The following is a 16,675-nucleotide window of genomic DNA, read 5'->3' on the forward strand; positions in this document are numbered from 1 at the left end:
TTTCTGCGCATGTGCATACCATTAAAGGCTTCTGCGATCTTTTTGGATGCTACCTGAAGTTTGACTCACTCGAATTGCCTTACCTCTTCGCATTATTGTCCCACATAGGAAAAAGTCCCAAGTTTATCCGACTGATTGCCCTCCTATATGCTCAGTAATTTGCCACTGTGAGGGTAAATGGGACGATCAACCCCCCTTCCCAATATCAAGAGGCACTCAACAAGTATGCCCTCTATCACCCATTTTGTTTGCCATAGTCTTGGAGTCATTGGCGGCTTGGCTCTGACGACATTATTCCCATCGAGGCCTGGCTTTTACACCCTGCCGAGTTTTTGTGACTATGTATGCAAATGATGTTTGCTCTATATTTGAGAGATCCGTGACACAACTTGCATTTGCAGATTAGAGACTACACAAAATGTTGCTGCATAACAGGAATAACCATCAATTGGACTAAATCGAAACTGTTCCCACTGCCGAATGGGACAGAGGAATTTGTCTCAGTTTCCAGTGCAATGGGCAAGTGACTCCGTGAGTGATTTGTGAGTCTGGCTGAGCAGAGACTTAGATAAGCTTTGAGTTAATTATGGAGGCTTGATGAGCTGGTTGGAGAAACCAGTGGGACCTGGACAAACTCCCCTTGTCACTGACCGGGAGACTGGCCATTGCTAAGGTGGTGGTGCTCCCCAAATTGCTTTACTTATTTCTTAACTGCTACTGTTGCCGATGTGTTTCAGGACAGAGCTCAGGTCACACCTGGTGACCTTTGCATGGGCAGGGAGGCAGACTAGGATAGCATGGGAGATATTAGCTCTCCCTTTTGAACAGGTAGGACTGGGACCGCCGGATATGGATATGTATAAATTTAGCACCCAGGAGCAGTTTATACACTATTGGCTTTATCCTGTGCAATTTCAGGTACACACTAAGCCTGAACATGACCATGTTGCGCCATGTCCCTTTCAAATAGCACTGTATCTTGCTCCCAAGCTATTGAGGACAGGGATTGACACTGTGGTTTGCATGGTGTGGGCGTAGAGCAAACTGAGGTGATGTCCTCGATTGAGTCGTCTGTTCGCCTCTTCGGTCCTGCTCATTGGGCATCCTCCTTACCCATCACGCTTGATGCTGGGACCTGTGGCAGATTGCGTTGCTGAAAGCGGACAACCCTTGGAGCCATATACCCGAACAGTATCTACATCACACCACAGCAGACCCTGAAGGGCCCTGATGTTGCACTACTTGACACTTTCACTTAACAACTGCTTGCTGCCATACGCGATACTTGACTCATTTCCAGCAGACCGGCCCATGTTCCAGGTACTGGAGGTGACTCTCACGTGCCCTTCCCCGCACAGACTGATCACAAGGCTCTGCGCCGGCATTCAGGGATCAGTGCCAGTCTGGGTCCCTGTGGCATGGGAGATGTGGACTGCGCCTGCCCAGTGCTTTAAATGGGCCGGTACTCTCCGGTACTGAGTACCGGCACTTTTTTATTTTGAGAGGGAGAGTACCGGCATATCTCAAGAAAAACGTAATACTTTTAATTGGAGAGTACCGCCACTTCTCAGAAACAAGCAGGTACTCTATTACAGAGTACCTGCACTTCTATTTTTCCATTTAAAGCACTGCGCCTGCCCTGAAAAACCCCATTACTGAAGCCAATGGAAGTTCAGTTGTGCTCAGTCCTGGGCACTTTGCCCCAACTACGGGCTGCGCCTAGTACATTTCAAGCCTAGTAAGTTGCATGCGCTGCGCCCTGACCTGATTTCTTTGCACCCGGCATGAGCTTGCCCGGATGTGGGCCATTTCTGGCTCACTGTCTTTGATTCTATTGACGAGCTCAACGGTCCCGCCCTAGAGCATTCACCAAGAGTTGCTCTATTAGGTTACGTGGTGGAGGTCCCCCCGGAGGTACGCAAACTAACAGCACTCTTCCTATTGTTTGCTAAGCCCCAGATGACGATGCATTGGAGGTGGCAGCTTGCGCCGCGGAAGGCAGAATGGCTTCATGATGCTGCCTACTGTCGAGAGAAGCTGACTGCGTACTGGGAGCTGATGCCTGCAAGATCGTGCCCCAAAGACATATGTCCCCCCTTGGAAATGTTTCTGAGTGCACAGAATGAGGAAGAGGTGAGGGGGGCAATCTGGGCTTTGGAGTAGCTGATCAAAAGACTGTCCACACTGCTGTGATAAGCAGATATGTAAGACCACTGGGTGAGGTGCCCCCTGATTTGTCGTTATGCACGCGCCGCCCCCCTCCCCTTTCCTGTTATTTGAGCCTGTTTTCCCTTGCTGAGTGGCTACTATCCCTCTTCTTTCCCTCCACCCCCCCCGCTGTGTTAGAGTGAAGTACAGCATCTGCAGTGTAATTTGAAAATGTAGATCAGCTGTAATATACTGTACTGAATTGTATAGGTTTTTTTGGAATTGGTCTGTATGCTGCACTTTGTTGTTCTGCAAAAAATTCAATAAAAACAATATAAAAAAAAAAAATGACTTCAAAGCCTTTTAAAATTATTCTGGTGCAGGCTAAGTACTTCGCCACGACCTTTCGCATCAACCTTTGTGGCCTGGTGAGCTTTCCAGAATTATGAAATGACAGAAAGCATCATCCCTGCAGCCTCATCACGACAGCTAAAGGTCTTTCATAGGGCCTTCATGGGTGAAAAAAGCTCCATAGATGCCCACTAGCATGGCTGAATAACAGAATGGTGTGCAGCGCTTCTGTGCGCTTGCTTGCTACTTGCATTTGGCGGGAATATGTCGGTATAAGGTGCTAATGAGTAGGAGACCCAATCAAGATGCAGATGGCTGTGATTTTACAAAGCCCAGAGCACCAGTTCTTTCCCTCTTCCCCTGTGATCTGAAAAGGGGCTTCTGGTACAGATGGAAAAGCCTCATGTGGGGGAGCAAAGATTAGAGCAATAATCATGGAAGATCTGTAAGAGTCTGCAGGCGCAAATATGTAATGAAGTTCTGCTTTTACCAAGTATACCGGGAACATATGCAATAAATTTGTCTGTAAGCCTCAGGTTGATTGCCGGACATATCTTCCCAAAGGGAAGGGTCAACAGGATGGGGCCAAATGCCCAGGAATCAGTCAGGGCAGTTTGAGACATTGTGCCTAGCCTTAACGTGGTAGAGTGGAAGATTCTTCCTGGGTGGCAGGGCTCAACATACTTTCACCTTTAATGCTGGTAATGACAGATTGTGTGTCATATCTTGAAAACAGTGAAGATCAGCAGGATGTGGTCAAATGTCTAGGACTCGGGAAAGCTAGTCTGAGATATCGTGCTCACCCTTAAAGTGGCAAGTGGTAATTAGATTTTTCCTGGCTAGCAGGGCTTGGCATACAGGGCTGTATTTACCTTTTGTTCCAACGGACATTTCCCCAGTGGACTGGAAGTGGTTTTGAAAGCTCAGGGCCACTCCTGATGCCTCAGTAATTTCCCCCTGGTTCCCTGAGAATAAATGCAGCAGGCACACAGGGCATCGGGATGGGGAGTGGGAGGGGGGGTGGTGAAGATAGAGCAAGAAATCACAGAGGGAGAAGAGAGAGAATAGATGAGAGACAGACTGAGGATAGGAAGGGTGTAGGGCTGGATGGAGCATTCTTGCCAGAATTAATTTGGTTCCATACTCTAGCCCTGTCACATACTTTCAACTTGTAAAGCAGATAAAGGCAGATTGCAGGTCATATCTTCACAATAGGGGCAGAAGGTGAGGGTCAAATTCTCAGGAATCAGCGAGGATAACCTGAGATATTATACCTAGCTTTAAAGTGATGAGTGGCATATTTTCATCTTCTAATGCCAATAAAGACACATTGCGGGTTACATCTCCACAATGGGAAGGGTCAGAAGTATGCAGTCAAGTGCCTACGAATCAGCAAGCTTAGCTGGAGACATTGCTACTAGTCTTAAAGAAGTGAGATGGAGTTGACTTTTTTGTAAAATATGCCTATAGGCCAGGTTGAATAAGGCAGGCAAAGGCTCTGCTCTCCTCGGCCAGACCGGAGCTGTAGTATTCAACACCCTGGACTAAATCAACACCCTGCTGACAGTTTGAATTAGGGGTTGGCTATGTAGGGAATTACACCTTTTGGCTACTATTGTTTCAGATCAAAGGTCTCTTGCTAGAAAAGAGAGCAGAGTTAATGGGGCTGAGGAGATATGATTGGGAAGGGAACAGAGAGAGAAATCTGATTGAAAAAGATTGTCTGCTTACACATGTAAAATGTTTTCACAAGGCTCACAGGTCAGAAAAGAGCTGGCTAAGATTGAACAAAATAACTACCTGAAACAATGTAATAAGGGTATGTCTCCTTGCAACACATTGTTTTATTTTTATCCTGAAATTTCATTCACTGCTATAGCTTTATAGCCAGCGGTAGCGGGTTATACCACCCATTAGAGGAAAGCTCCAGCGTTCAAGGTCCCAGCTGAAGGCAAGCGGGCTTTTAATGGCCAGTATAGCCCTCTACGACGGGTTGTAAGGCTCTTAGAACATTTCACTCCATGAGGGCAGAACGTTTTAATGAAACAAAACAAAGGCCTCTCGGAGCCCCAGGAAGTTGAACCCCCCCACTCCTGTGGTTCCAAAGCCTTTACTTTACAGCTTTTTCTGTAATTGTTCAGCAGATAACAGCTGTGTGCAGGGCCGCAGCTGTTAGCAGTTGAACATTCACAGCAACAGCTGTGAAAGGAGGCTGGAATCAGACCCTGTTCTTGCTAGGCTGGGCTAAACTGTTTTTTATTGTTCCACCAAGCCAGGGAGTCCCAGGGCGGCATTGCCCCCTCCCTTCTTCTAAGGCTACAGTGATACTGTGAGCTACAGGAGGAGGGAGGGGGCAGGCTCCAGTGTGCCCTGCTGCACAGGCTCTGCCTTTTGATTTCTCCTACCCATTCTATATATTTTGGAGAGGAAAGGGAAAGACAGCAGCAGAGACTTTGTATTAGAACATTTGAATGTTGAGAGCAGTGACCCTATACCAGTTTATATAGGCTGGTGGTGGTCGATGTCCTCTATAGAGCTCACATCATGTCAATGTTCTAATAATAATTAAAGTGGAAGTTGTCTGGGAGGAGATTTTAGGTTGGGAAAATGCCTCATTATTTAAACTCAAAAGAACATGAGCCTCTGGGCTCTAAGAAAAGTACTGGGGTTGGAAGGAGGGGTGTGGTCAGAATGGTAACTTGAGAGAAGCCAATTTACTCAAGGCCTGTCATGGCAGCAGCATACCTTTGTCTCACTCTCGGGCTTGCCGGGTGTGCCAGTGGGATAGGTTAGGGCCTGAGCCACAACCTGAATACAGCTTGCCCAGAGGGTGCTCATCTGCCATCAGGATCTCAAGAGGTCTTGTAAAAGGAACCCCTTCTCCAAATGTTGGCTTTCATTAGCCGAGCAGGATAGGTGGACTCTGGGCCTTGTAAAGATGTTTAGTTTGTGCTTGGGTTGCCATCATTAGTCTTCCACTTCCTTCCCCATTAATGGCATGCATTGGTTCAGCAGTATGTAGTATCCTTGCTGTTTGAAAATCCGTGCAGGGGTACTGCTAATGTCACCAATTGCCACTCCTGCCCCTTTGGCATCCTTTCACTCATTCAACTCCATCTCTGCCTGGTGCATTTTGCCATATGGGTTAATGGACCTTCTCTAATAATTCCCATTTTTTGGTGTACACACACACACTCAGGATCCTGCTGCCCCTGTGGCTATGATAGTACTGTGTAGCAGCCTACATGTTTTATTCCTTATTATAATAATAATTTGCCTGTCTATCGCTCACATACCATCATCCATCACATGCAGAGTTGCATCGCCCTATAATATGACACCAGCACCTCGGTGGTTGTCATGCACAGCATGAAAACACTCTGCCCACTGTCCCTAATAGCGCAGCCATTAGTGCTTGTTTGCATGATTAAAGAAACCTTAAGCAAAAGAACAGAATCAGAGCAAGCCATCCCAAACATTGCCTTTAAACTCAATAAGAAAAATTGCAATTGTACTCATTGTAAAAACCTTGTGCAAAAGGCAAATAGTCCTGAATATCACTCATTGCTTCACCGGGGCCAGTAAAGGCATTTTCTGGCTTAAGTAAAATTATCATATTTTGGAGACCTTGAACTTTCTAGACAGCAACGTTTTGAGTCATCACCAGTTTATTAAATAAATATGCTGGTTCCCTATGCATAGGCTGTTACAATAGTCCATTTTGGTGATCATCAGCCAGGATACCATTGTGGTGACTGTGTGCTTTACAAATACACATAACATAACATCACACAGGCTAAGACAACTTTAGAATGAGAGGACTTGGGAAAAAGGGCAAACAATTTACTAACGTGATAAAGCATGTGAATTCAAGATGATGTGACCTTGTTTATCTGCGAGTGAAAGATCTTCTAATCTATACAGGATCTTGAAGATCTGAATTGATATATGGAAAGAAAGGCCGTCCATTGAAAGAAGGTCATGAGGAGTCTTCCCATCTTTGAGGGTTTTTTATCAATAAGAAGTAGCTTTGCTTTATTGCCATGTAGTTCATAAAAGTTTATTTTCAAAGTGGACAGCCCTCAAACAATTACTGAAATTACCCAGAGAGAGAGTTCTGGTTTAGACGGTTCATCAATTGGGTGCCACTCCTATGGCAGAGGCCGCCCCCGAAGGAGGGATCAGGGGCTGGCGCAATAACAGCCCCTGGGGAATCGGAAATGACCGGTTATAGCCACCTCAGTGGCAAAACACCTTGGGAGGGGTATCCTGCTCCCCGATCAATGGGAAGAAAACTTCGTCAAGGTTGGTGCAAAGAAGCTTGGCCAATGAGAGCCCAATAAAGGCAATCTCAGTTTAAACCCCCCTACGGGGGACACTGCTGCATCCTCAGCTAGGGCACGGGTGGTTAAAAGGACTGTACTGCCCCGCAGAGGATACATTCATGGGGCAGCGCACAAGAAACCCAGAATGGCTCTCCATGTATCCCCGACTTATGAGGCGGGGACAGGTGAAGGAATGAGGGGTCCAGGCAGGTGTCATGATAATACTAGGAGACGAGATGGAGGCCAGTTTGCTGCTGTGGCCACCCTCTGCTGCGAGTACAGTTTGATCACACCATGCTGCTGTGCCATGAGACCCAGTGGTGAGACCTGCGCTGCTCCCCCCTGCTTGTACTAAAGGCAGTCTGACAAGAAACACGCAGGACCGAACAGTCCAACAGGAGTGAAAACCCCTGGAAGGAGAAAGTTAATGGGAGGAACCTTGACAGAGCAAGGAGACCAGAGCTTTCCGAGTCACTCACAAGGTAAGTCTCCTGCACAGGGAACGCTTGCTCAGAAATTTTCTGATACTAACTCTAACAGTTAAAGCTTGTGCCCTGGGAGTGGAGCCGAGGGCGGAATCGCTGTATCTGTATGGAGAGAACGGAGCTGCTTAGGTTTTAATTTGAGATTTTAAGATTAGCTCAGTGTGCTCTCGGTGATGTAGCTATGGGGAGGCCCAGAAAGCTGTGAGGCAGAGGGATACGCGTGTTCCCGCCGGGAGACTCCCCCTCATCTTCTGTTCAGGCCCTCTCACTGGAGAGTCCCACGGATAGCAGGCACGGTCTAGTCTCCACGGGGTCATTCGGGAGAGGAAGTGACAGGAGGCGGGCAGGATTGGACATAGGTAAATGGGGGTGGGACAAAGGGAGGGGGTTTATAGGGCTTAGGGGGAGGGACCAGCCTCTTCTGCGCTAGCTCATCGCGCTGTGCAGAAGTTGGCCAGTCCCAGGGGAAGCATAGTTGTTTGTGCATACGGTAAGAGCCTCGGCGCCATGGCAACAGGCCACGACGTGGAGGCTGTCAGGGCCGTACTTTGTGTTCTGGCCGAGCAGCCCTTCTCAGGCCTGGTGTCTTGGACCACGCCTGGGTCGGCATGACGCGCCCAGCGCAGGCTGCGTCAGGAGGAGTTGCGGCGGCGATTGCCGCATGTGGGTCGCCTGAGCGTCCCAAAAGGAAAAAATCAGCAGGGGGGGAAGGTGCGTCCACCCAACCTTCTTCAAAGAACGAGGAACGGGATGAGCAGGATGGGGGTAGATGCAGCTGGGAAGGGGGAGGGAGGGCCTACACAGAGAAGCTGGAACAAAGCCCAGAGGAGCAGGCAGAAGTAGTGGATGTCATGGGGGACGCTGGTATACAGGTGCAAGAGGACGCGGGGCCCAGTACTGGCTTTTTGCCACTGGACCTTTCTTTGCCCAAAGGTGGGAGCAGCATGGACAAGGCAGGTGGGGCCCCTTGCAAGAAAAAATGCAAAAGTGCAGATAGGGCAGCAGGTGGGACAGCAAGGAGCATGGTACAGGAGGTTGGGGGGTTGGTACAAACCAGGGTTTCAAGTGGGCAGGCAGAGCAGGTTGGGGGCACGCAAGGAGCAGTGCAGGAGAGCCCCATGGGTAGCAGCACAGGCCAGCACATGATTGCGGAGGGGGATGCTTGGTATTTGGAGGCCAGGATACAGGAACAGAGGCACATAGTGGAAGAAACAGAGGAGATGTGGGCCCAGTTGTGCAGAGACGGGGAAGGGTCATGGGGAAGAGGAAGGCAGCTGAAGAGGCCATCGGAGGTAAGGGACATGGCGGGACCATCAGGCCAGGCAACAGGGCGAGGCAGCTGGGTCTGGGTGCCCTATGTAGAGGCGGGGAGGGGTCAGGAGGCTTGTGCAGCCGGGGTGTCTGGCCGCGTGATGAGCATGAGTGGCGCACACGGCCATGAGAGGTGTGGAGAGTCAATGCAAGTGACGGAGACCGGCAGAAAGAAGGTGATGCCAAAGGGGCACAACATGGCAGCGGGATGTTGCCTGAAGCATTAGAGGGGTCTTCGGCAGCATTCTCTACGACGCAGGAACAGGGTCCTCGCAGAGATGGTTTGCGCCATGGGGGACAGGCGCCGGATCCGTTATCCAATGTGCTGGTGGCCAGTGGAGATGATGGCAAGTGGGATATGGATGAGGATGATGTGGTGGAGCTCGATTATGAGGAAGAGATGGATGAGTGGGAGGACGGGGAGATACATGATTCTGAGGTGAGCAGGAGTAAAGGAAGGGGGAAAGGGTGCAGGAGCGGCCCAAACCCCCTCTTTTTTCTGTATTTCAGGAGAACAAGGCCGGTGGGGAGACACAGGAGGTGTTTTGTGGACTGGTACGTGGTCAAAGGGCAAGGAAAGGAACGTGGCCCCTGGTTTCACGTAGCAAAGGTAAGGGCGAATGGTGGTCAGTGTGGGGGGAAGGAATAGGAGCTGTTGGAGCTAGCATACCCAAGTCCATTGGTATAGGAGATTGTTCTGTACATGAACACCTGACGCAGGAACGACTCAGGAGGGTGACAGCACACAGACAAATGACTCTGCTGTGACCGTGATGAGCGAGACCGAGGGCAAGGCACTAGGGGATGGTACGGGGAGGGACGACAAGGAAGGGGGGGACACAAGAAGCGGCTCCCCTACATGGGTTTGGCAATGGTTTAAATATATGGACATTATGCGTAAGGCCCAGATGCATTTTGGGGGTTTTGCTTGGCTGAGCTACGAAGAGGAGTTCAGGGCGAGAGTGAGTGTCAATCAGGATAAACCACGGGGGGATGTAGATCCAGAATTATGGATGCAGTGGATGGCGTCTTCACAGTCTACAGCATCTACGCACACCGCAAGTGGTTTGCCAGTAGTATACAAGCTGTTTCAGGCCCGTCCCGCCCAAGGACGGGTGGGTGTTGTACAACGGGCCCCGGTACAGATGACAGGAGCATGCTGGAACTTCAACAAAGGTTTTTGTTCCAGGCACCCCTGTAAATTCAAACATGACTGCTCCAAATGCAGGGTTTGGCATCCAGTCGCTCAATGTTTCTCACTCTCTAGTCCAGCTGAGCAGTGGAGAACGACCAAGGGTAGGGGCATGCAGGGCACTCCTGCGCCAAAGGGCTCCTACGCTAATTAGGCTGGAGGCTCTGTTTCCCTGGCTGCACGGGTATTCGGATAAGGGTATGGCGTGCAAGTTGGAATGGGGCTTCAAAGAGGGTTTTCGTATAAGCTACCAGGGCCCGAGAATGAGGAGATGGGCAGACAATTTGCGGTCTGCGAGAGACATGCCACAGGTTGTGAGGGACAAAATAGACAAAGAAGTGTCATTGGGTAGAATTGTGGGTCCCTTTTATGAATGGCCAACTGAAGATCTCATGATTTCCCTGCTAGGCATGGTCCCAAAAAAGACTGAAGGTGAGTTTTGCCTTATACATAATTTCTCATGGCCGGAAGGGGCGTCGGTAAATGATTTCATCGCGCCTGAAGATACTAGGGTTGTATACGCATCAGTGGACGATGCCATTAGGCTGGTTCGCGGGTGCGGCAGGGGTTCAGAGTTGGCAAAATGCGACATACAATCAGCTTTTAGGCTGCTGCCCATACAGCCAGATGACTTTGTGTTACTAGGTATGCAACTTGATGGGGCGATCTATGTTGACAGGGTACTCCCGATGGGCTGCACCATCTCATGTGCACTGTTTGAAGCCTTTAGTACCTTCTTACAGTGGGTTTTTTCAAAGTAAGTGGGCATCGTGAGGTGACTCATTATTTGGACAATTTCGTTTTTGTGGGTGTGGTAAGTTCTGGGTCTTGTGGGCAGGCCCTGAATTCCTTTCAAAGGCTGACACAACAGGTCGGGGTCCCCTTGGCTCCTGAGAAGATGGAAGGACTGAATTGTGTGTTGACATTCTTGGGTATTGAACTGGACGCAGAATCCTTAGTGGCAAGACTACCAGCTGGTAGGTGGATGAGATCTTGGAGTTTCTGGGACGCATATGGTCCTTGCACAAGATAGATTTGTGGACAGCACAGAAGCTTTTGGGTTACCTCAATTTTGATAGTAGGGTTGTTCGGGGGGGCAAGACTTTTTGTAGGCAGCTCGGTTTAGCCATGTCTGGGGTTTCCCTTCCGCACCACAGGATTTGCGTGTCAGTGGGGATAAGGGAAGACATCAAGGTGTGGGAATCTTTTCTGACATAGTTCAATGGTGTCTCCATGTGCTTCCGGGAGGAAGACATGGTCTGGCAGGTTCAGATATCCTCGGATGTAGCAGGGGCTGCAGGTTTTGGGCTCTTTTGAGATGGTGTGCGGAGACATGGCCGGGAAAATGGCTCCAGCAAGGTAAGAGCATTGCTTTTCTGGAATTTTTTCCACTACTAGTGACACTGGCAATGTGGGGATATGAGCTTGCGTCTAGGACTGTGGTTTTTCATGTAGACAACATGACAGTTGTAGAATTTGTGAACAGGCAGACAGCAAAGGACCTGAGGGTGCTGCGTTTGTTGCGGCATCATGCTTAGATGCTTATCCTTGAATGTTATTTTCAAAGCTGCACACATACCTGGGGTGTACAACGAGATTGCAGATTCCCTGTCTCATTCATAGTGGCAACGGTTTTGCAGCCTGGCACCAGGAGCAGAGCAGAACAAGACAGCTGTCCAGGCAGACATTTGGAAGGGGGGGGGTGATGATCACTGGGCTGGTGAAGATGTCTTTAGCAGAATCCACTCGGAAGAGTTACTGACTGGCATGGTTTGAGTTTCAGAGTTCTGAGAGTATTGGGGGGGTTTCTGGTTACAGAGCAAAAGAGAGCTTGAGTTCCGCATGTTGCATTTTGTGCTTTTCTTGATACAGAAGGGTTTGTTGCCCACCACAATTGGGGGCAAGTTGGCAGGGGTTTCCTTTTATGGGAAGTTGTTCTTTGGTTGCGATCCAGCTAGGGACGACTTGTTGGGAAAGATGTTGAAAGGTTGGGGAAGGGTCAGAGCAGGGTCAGTTAAGGCGGTTAGGGAACCGATTACATTTGAGCTATTATTGGAGATATTGCATGTTTTGCCAGTATGCCGTGCGGATGCCTATGAACTGGCTATTTTTCTTTTATGCATGGTGTGGATGATTTTAGGAGCCTTTAGAGTGTCTGAACATTTGGGAGTAGGTAAATCAGTGGGCGTGAAGGTTGGAGAGGTTTGTATGCATGGGGAGCATTTGGGCATATGGCTTAGACGCTCAAAAACTGATCAGCTAGGGAAAGGGAAGTGGGTGTGGTTGGAGAAAGGGGGTGATGCAGCAGCATGCCCGGTTTTGGATGGGTGGGTTTTCAGGTTTTGTGGGGGACTTTTGGGGGGGCGTGGGGTTTTCAGCCATACTCATGGAACAAAGCTTACAGCTTTCCACTTGTTACAGGTGCTGAGGATGGCTTTGCGACGGACAGGAAGGCAGGTGCAATGTTATGGCACGCATTTGTTCAGAATAGGGGCGGCTACAGCTGTGGAGCATTTGGGATGGGACTGGGCACAGATGAAGAGAATTGGGAGGTGGAAATCTAGATGCTGCTAGTGTTACGTTAGGCCTTGAGTTTCGGGCATCAGTTTTCGGGTGTAGACTTGCTGGGGGGATGGGGTGTTTCAAGACTGAAGTTGGAAGGCTGGTAAAGGCGATATTGCAGTTTGTTTTCTTTGCAGGTTGTGTGTCCGGTCCCAGGAGAGAGAAAATGGTCACATGGCTAGTCGGGCACTCGTTTATCCATTGGGCTGCGAAATTTGAGGAGAAGCAGATTTACGGACATACCTTAGGACTAACTAGTAATCAGCATGAAGTATTCTGGTGGGGCAAAAGTGGCATGAAGTGGGGAAATTTGCTACCCTCTATAACATCTATCATGCCGAATTGGGGTTGTCCTGATCTGCTATTAATCAATCTTGGGGAGAATGATCTTTTGAAGCTGTCTGGGCCCACCCTACTGCAACATATGCAACAAGACTTGGAATTGTTCAGACAAAAATTGCACGGCACATGCTTAGTATGGACGGAGTTTGTGCCTAGACAAACATGGAGAGGGGCTATGAAACAGGGAGCCATGGAAAGGGCTCGAAGGAAGCTCAATCAGGCAATGCAGGTTTTCTGTTGGGCTCATGATATCAAGGTTTTAAGACATGAGGACATCACGGAGCAAGATGAAGGGGTTTTCAGAGCAGATGGTGTGCACCTGTCCGAGTTGGGCAATGCTTATTACCTTACTGATCTCAGGTTACTCATGGGTGACTTGTGGGGTGAGAAGATGTGGCTCAGAGAAAAGGTTTAAAGATGCTAGGTTGCAGTAGTTCTCGCTGGTGGGGCAGCAAAACGCCAACAGGGTTTGTGCTGAGTGGCAGTAGATGGAGGAGGGTGGAGAGTCAGATGCGGGCCTGGCCACCCTTCCAGGGGGAAAAAGAAGCAGGTGAAAAATGAGAGCATGGGGGATACCCGAAGCAGGTAGGGCATGAAAGGAAAAGTGGGATGTGTGGGGGAATGGAAGTGAAAAGAGAAGGAATGAGTGAAAAGGATGATCAAGGAGATGCGGGCCTGGACACCCTTCCAGAGGGAATAAGAAGCAGGTGAAGAATGAGAGTGTGGGGGATGCCCGAAGCAGGTAGGGCATGAAAGGAAAAGGGGGATGTGCGGGGGAATAGAAGTGAAAAGTGAAGGAATGAGTGAAAAGGATGATCAAGGAGAAGTTAAAAGGGTGGGGTTCCTAAAATTTGGATTTTTTACACTAAACAGACTGTGTCACAGAATGTGTCCCGATGGAGGGTCCAGCGGAGAGCAGGCACGGTCTAGTCTCTCCCGAGGATCATTCAGGAGAGGATGTGATAGGAGGGGTCGGGATTGGACATAGGTGAGTGGGGGGTGACAAAGGGAGGGTGTTTATAGAGCTGAGGGGAAGGGACGGGCCTCTTCCACGCTAGCTCATCGTGCTGTGTAGAAGTTGGCCACACTACAGAAGGAAGAAGGATTGGTGAAAGTGTGATGTGGGATTTTAGGTTATTGGAGAAGAGCGTGTGTGGGGGGGTTGAACGCCAGTTAGGGGAGGTTTCGACCATCTTTGCGAGGCAGCAGATGGGGCGGGTGGAGAGTCAGATGTGGGCCTGGCCACCCTTCCAGGGGTAAAAAGAAGCAGGTGAAGGATGATAGTGTGGGGGATACCCGAAACAGGTAGGGCATGAAAGGAAAGAGGGATGTGTGGGGGAAAAGAAATGAAAAGTGAAGGAATGAGTGAAAAGGATGATCAAGGGGAAGTTAAAAGGGTGGGGTTCCTAAAGTTTGGATTTGTTAGAAAAGTTAAAAGTTATGTACAAGTTGCAATCCTGTCCTAAATAAATGGCCTTTTACACTAAACAGACTGTCACTGAATGTGTCCCGACTGGGCTTTTTCGGGGCGTTTTCAAAGACGGGCTCTGGTGTTGGGGAGTCCTGGGAAAGCGCAGAGGGTGGGGGTTGCAAGCAGGGCCGCAGAGGGAGACATTCAGCTCTTCTGGGCCCCTCACTCCTGCCCTGGACATCTTACTATCGTTAGGGCTGAATGCAGTCGCTGTTAGCAGAGAGTCAGCTGGTGACCAGCGCTGCTCTGAGCACAATCTTATGTCAAATAGTACTTTATTATTTCCCTCCAAATGGGGAACTGCGTTTTCGTCAGACACTTTTAGCCTTCGAAAACATCAGACGGCAGAGCGTGCCCTCGAAAACATAACCCCCATAGGACAGCTCAGTGGTTTCAGCTACCCTGGTACAGATCCTGGCCTTCACAGGTACAAATCCCAGTGAGACTGTTCAATGGATTTTTAATGGGTTCTCTTCGGTGATCTGTGAGTCATCTTCGGGTGACAATATCAGCAGGAAAGCTCAGTTGATTTTACAGCGGGGGAGCAGGAAGAGGAGGTGGCGTAATGGCCAGAGCTCCCGCTCTTCGAACTGCAAAACCAGGTTCGAGCCTTGGCGTCTGCGCAACATCCTGTGATTCGGGGCAAATCACGTAATCTCCCCCAGGTGTTTACCGCATATGAATAGCCAATGGGTATAGTGACTAGTGCTCAGCTTAAACACTCCAATCCCTTAGGGTGGCACTTGCCCTCTGTTGGTAAAAAAACAAATAAATACAATTAACTGCATCACAAGGTTTTTACCCGCACTCCCAGTCACACCCATTTCATCGGCATGGTTGTAAAATGAACTAAGCCAATGACTGAACGAATGTGTCCTCGTGTAACCAGGGGCGTAGGAGACACAACATTTCTGGGGGGGACAGGGACAACCTTGAGGTGGGCCTCCTGCACAAAGCTTGCACCCAGAAGGGTTGCCGTGGGGGGGGGGAGGGGGGGTGATGGGGAGGGAGGCGGTCGCTTCCAGTCGAGTCCTGTGAGACCGGCAATTCCCTGTCTGCTGGGCCCCTGGCTGCCTGTTAGGCAGCGACAGGCTCTGTGCTGCAGTTCGCCTGTGTAAAGTCCTAAGAGGCCTGTACTGCCTGCTGGGCGCAGTGCTTCCTGCCGATTCCTGTGCTGCCTGCCATGCACTGTGCTGCCTGTTGGGAGCTTTCTTTCTAGTCAGGCTGTGTCAGTCTCTGCCCCCCCCCCGCCTGCCTGTGAAGGCCAGTAAGGCCTATGATTGCTGCTAGGTCCTTGTCTGACTGTCAAGTGGCAGTCTCTGTGCTGCCGCGTTCCTGTGAACTGCTGTGCTGTCTGACAGGGCCGTCCTTAGTGCTGGTGGCGCCCTGTGCAACATTGTTTGTTGGCACCCCCCAGTGACCACCTCTGCCACGGATTCCCCCACTACTATCCATCACCACTCTCTCTCAGATGCATTTCATTAGTTTTATACCACCACTCATACCGGGAAATATCCCTTACAACGCAATCAATGCAATGCAATGCATTGACCATGCTGCCATTACCACAAATATGGGGCTAGCATGGATGCCTTTACCACACATGTCTTTACCACGCATATGCGTGGTTACAGCATAGAGAGCGGTCTAGCTGTCCGGGTGGAACAGGAAGAAGCAGAGGAGAGAGAGGTAAGTAGGGCTGTGGCCGAGTTTAGGGTGGGAGGTCGGGTTCATTTTTAGGACAGGGTAGGGTCGGGGTAGTTTTTAGGACATGGTGGGGTAGGTTTAGGGTTCTGGGGGGCAGGGGCATCAAGGTAGTTTTTAGTGCAGTTCAGGGTAGGTTTTAGGGTTCAGAGTGGGGGCGGGTACTTTTTAGGGCAGGGTTACTTTTAGGGCTCAGGGCGGGGGGGGTTAGGGCTCAGGGCAGGGGCAGTTTTAACTGATTGGGCAGGGTGGAGTATGGTATCAGGTGTAAGGGGGCAGGGCGGGGAGAATTTACCACTCATGTTTCTTTACCAAACATTCTTTTACAGCGAAATTCGTTGTAAAGGCATGAGTAGTAAAGACACGGTCGTTGTTGAGATCGCGATGTTAAGGCATGCATGATATACGCATGTGTTGTTCCATCATTCAGCCCTCACACCAGTCTAGGGTGTCAAAGCACTTTACATCACACAGATATTACGCAGAGACAATCATCATATATGTGTAAATCAGTGTATATGAAATGTTACATAAGACAGAGGACGACAAGGTGTAGGTGTCATAGGTCATCCATACTGGTAGCAGGTATAGTTTAAGAGTGGTTTATCTGGAGAAGCGCAAACTCAGAATTTAAAACATAACACCATGGTTGGGGGCTTTCTTTAATAATAAGAATTGATTTGCGCTCAAATTAACTTGTTTTGCAACATTAAGTTAATGAAAAAGTGGGGGGAAATCATAACGCTCTAATCTATACCTTGATGTTTGCATGCAGCTCTTTGAT

The sequence above is a fragment of the Pleurodeles waltl genome, chromosome 10, assembly GCF_031143425.1.
Source record: "Pleurodeles waltl isolate 20211129_DDA chromosome 10, aPleWal1.hap1.20221129, whole genome shotgun sequence".
In the NCBI taxonomy this organism is placed as follows: Eukaryota; Metazoa; Chordata; class Amphibia; order Caudata; family Salamandridae; genus Pleurodeles; species Pleurodeles waltl.